Below are 2,543 nucleotides of genomic sequence, written 5' to 3'. Positions count from 1 at the left end.
GACAGAGGATGAGATGGCTGGATGGCATCACCGACTCGATGGACGTGAGTTTGAGTGAACTCCGGGAGTTGGTGATGGACAGGGAGGCCTGGCGTGCTGCGATTCATGGGGTCGCAAAAAGTCGGACATGACTGAGCAACTGAACTGAACTGAACTGAATTGAATAAGATTTAGGTTCACCGCCTTGTAAAGACTCCAAATTGGGTTAATAGGCTTTCTGAGTAGGAAAATAAGTAAACAAGATGAAAGTCACTGATAGTTTGCTTCAAAAAACACATCAGTATACTGGCTTGAAAGTGACAGTGAAAGTGTTAGTTGCTCAGTTGTGTGCTACTCTTTGCAACCACATGGACATTAGTCCACCAGGCTCCTCTGTCCATGGGATTCTCCAAGCAAAAATACTGGAGGGGGCAGTCATTCCCTTCTCAAGGGGATCTTCCCAACCCAGGAATTGAACCCAGGTCTCCTGTATCACAGGTGGATCTTTTGCTGTCTGAGCCACCAGGGAAGCCCATATATGGCTTACCTGTCATTTAGTTTCTATTTACTTACTACAGTTGAGCACATATTGCTGATAAATTGACTTCATTTTCTTTGCTAAGTAGCTTAATGCCATGTTAAGATCATGATGATACAATTTGAATATTTGATAGGGAAAAGCTCCAAATGAGCCCACTGAGTCTATAATAATGTGGAATCCCAGGGAACAAGTGTTCTAAAAATAACTGTATTTTGAAATAGGACCAGCAGGCTCTTAACTTTATGAAGGAAAGAAAAACTTCACCATAAAAATCAATTCTTTAAAAGGAGAAGAAATCTATCTTAGTGCTAGAATTCTCTAGCCTCATTCTGGTTAAGAGAGTTTGACATTTTAGGGCTGAACACACTGTGGAAATTTAATAAATATTGAAGTTTACAAACAAAAACATAACAGTGATATGTGGACCAATTTTCAAAAACATTGAAAATCAATGTGCCCTTATTCTGCGTAATTCGGTTAACTCAATTATTTAATGTATACTTGATTTGAGTGGGTTTATACACAGCTATTTCAATTTTATATTAAACATTAATCAAATTACTTTCAATGCAAAATTTCCTTTATTTCCATCCCCTAACCCCCCCAGATTTCAGAATAAAGGGGAAGGCCTATTTTAAATATTGCTAACTTAATGCTAATGCATACTTTCACACATTTGTTTCTATTATATTTTGCCCATAATTTTCATCACATATACCACTCACCCTATACCAAAATCATAAATTCTTTCATAGGCATTTAATAGAGTGATTATGCATCACCTTTGGGGGAAAAAAAACCCTCTTCCCTAATTACTGCAGTTAAGACTATATCCTACTTTCTTCCAGTTTCACCCCATATCAATTTCCATTTCTACACACAAACATACACCCTCCCATCATGAACACAGAGCCTCAGTGGGTTGATGAGCTAAATTAGAAAATGCAGTAATCCCTGAATAAGTGATCAGCTATTCACATTGAGCAAGCAGGTTTTAATTTTAAAACATTGAATGGCCTCAAATATTCCTAATCTCCTCAATTTCAGCAATTCTGTAAAGTACTTGCTTATGATCAGTATGTTTGGCAGAAAATTATAAGGAGTATTTTAAAATTTAATTGTTATTATTGGTAAACATAACATTTAAACAAAGTGAATATTCTGTGATTAAATATCTTAAAGTATTAAGAGTGCGAAGGCAAGTTGAATTCTAAGTCATCTGAATCAACTCAAAACTTGTATGAGTGTCATTAAAATACCAATAAGAACACTGGAATAAATAACAGCGAATGTCTTGTACGAGACAGATTTGGAAAGAGTAGGCCATTATTCACTTCAAGGTTTTAGAGGGAAATTCTGCTCCCTCCCTAACCATCAATCACTCTCACAGGAGGCCATGTGCCTGCATTCATTTTAAAATGTTCTGGATGCTCTGAGATTCAAAAGAAATAACAGATGATATGTTCATTACTTATAATTGGAGAATTACTAACAATAAACAATATATGTATTTATACATGTAGACCATGGTTTTCCTATGGAATGATGGCTCTCACAGTATCCCTGGAACAGCAGCACCGCAATCACCTCGGAACTGGTGATGCAGATCTTTAACTCAGCTCCAGGCCTCCTCAACCAGAAACTGTGGGGAAAGGCTTCACCAATCTGGGTTTCCACCAACTCTCTAGGTGATTCCGTTGCATGCTAAGGTGAGAGTCATGGCCATGGAAAATTACTGACATTCTCAATGACTGTGTCTAAATACCTAGGATTCTCAATGGTCACAAATATCTGATCAACACAGACACTTAGAGATTATGTACCTATAAAGCCAAGGTTGCTTACAAAGCCATTTTCTTTACTGATAATCACCACTTTCTCAGACATTTCTGTGAACTCTTCTCTATTGTTACCAACCTCAGTAAATATTAGGTTAACCAAAAAGTTTAGGTTTTTTGGTAACATCTAAATGGAATGGGGGAGGGGGCCACGTGTGGGAAGGACAAACTTTTTGGCCAACCCA

General features: G+C 37.5%; 1 protein-coding gene across 1 annotated transcript in view; it reads right to left on the bottom strand.

The window, feature by feature from the left end:
- The window catches only part of LOC104999961 (dystrophin-like), a 304,788-nt gene that overhangs the window by 19,925 nt on the left and 282,320 nt on the right, over window positions 1–2,543 (bottom strand). The gene's annotated exons all lie outside the window — the stretch shown is intronic.

This window comes from Bison bison, unplaced genomic scaffold (assembly GCF_000754665.1).
Source record: "Bison bison bison isolate TAMUID 2011002044 unplaced genomic scaffold, Bison_UMD1.0 scf7180017864366, whole genome shotgun sequence".
In the NCBI taxonomy this organism is placed as follows: domain Eukaryota; kingdom Metazoa; phylum Chordata; class Mammalia; order Artiodactyla; family Bovidae; genus Bison; species Bison bison.
Note: the sequence above shows the minus strand (reverse complement) of the source record. Positions and strands in the feature narration are given on the sequence as shown.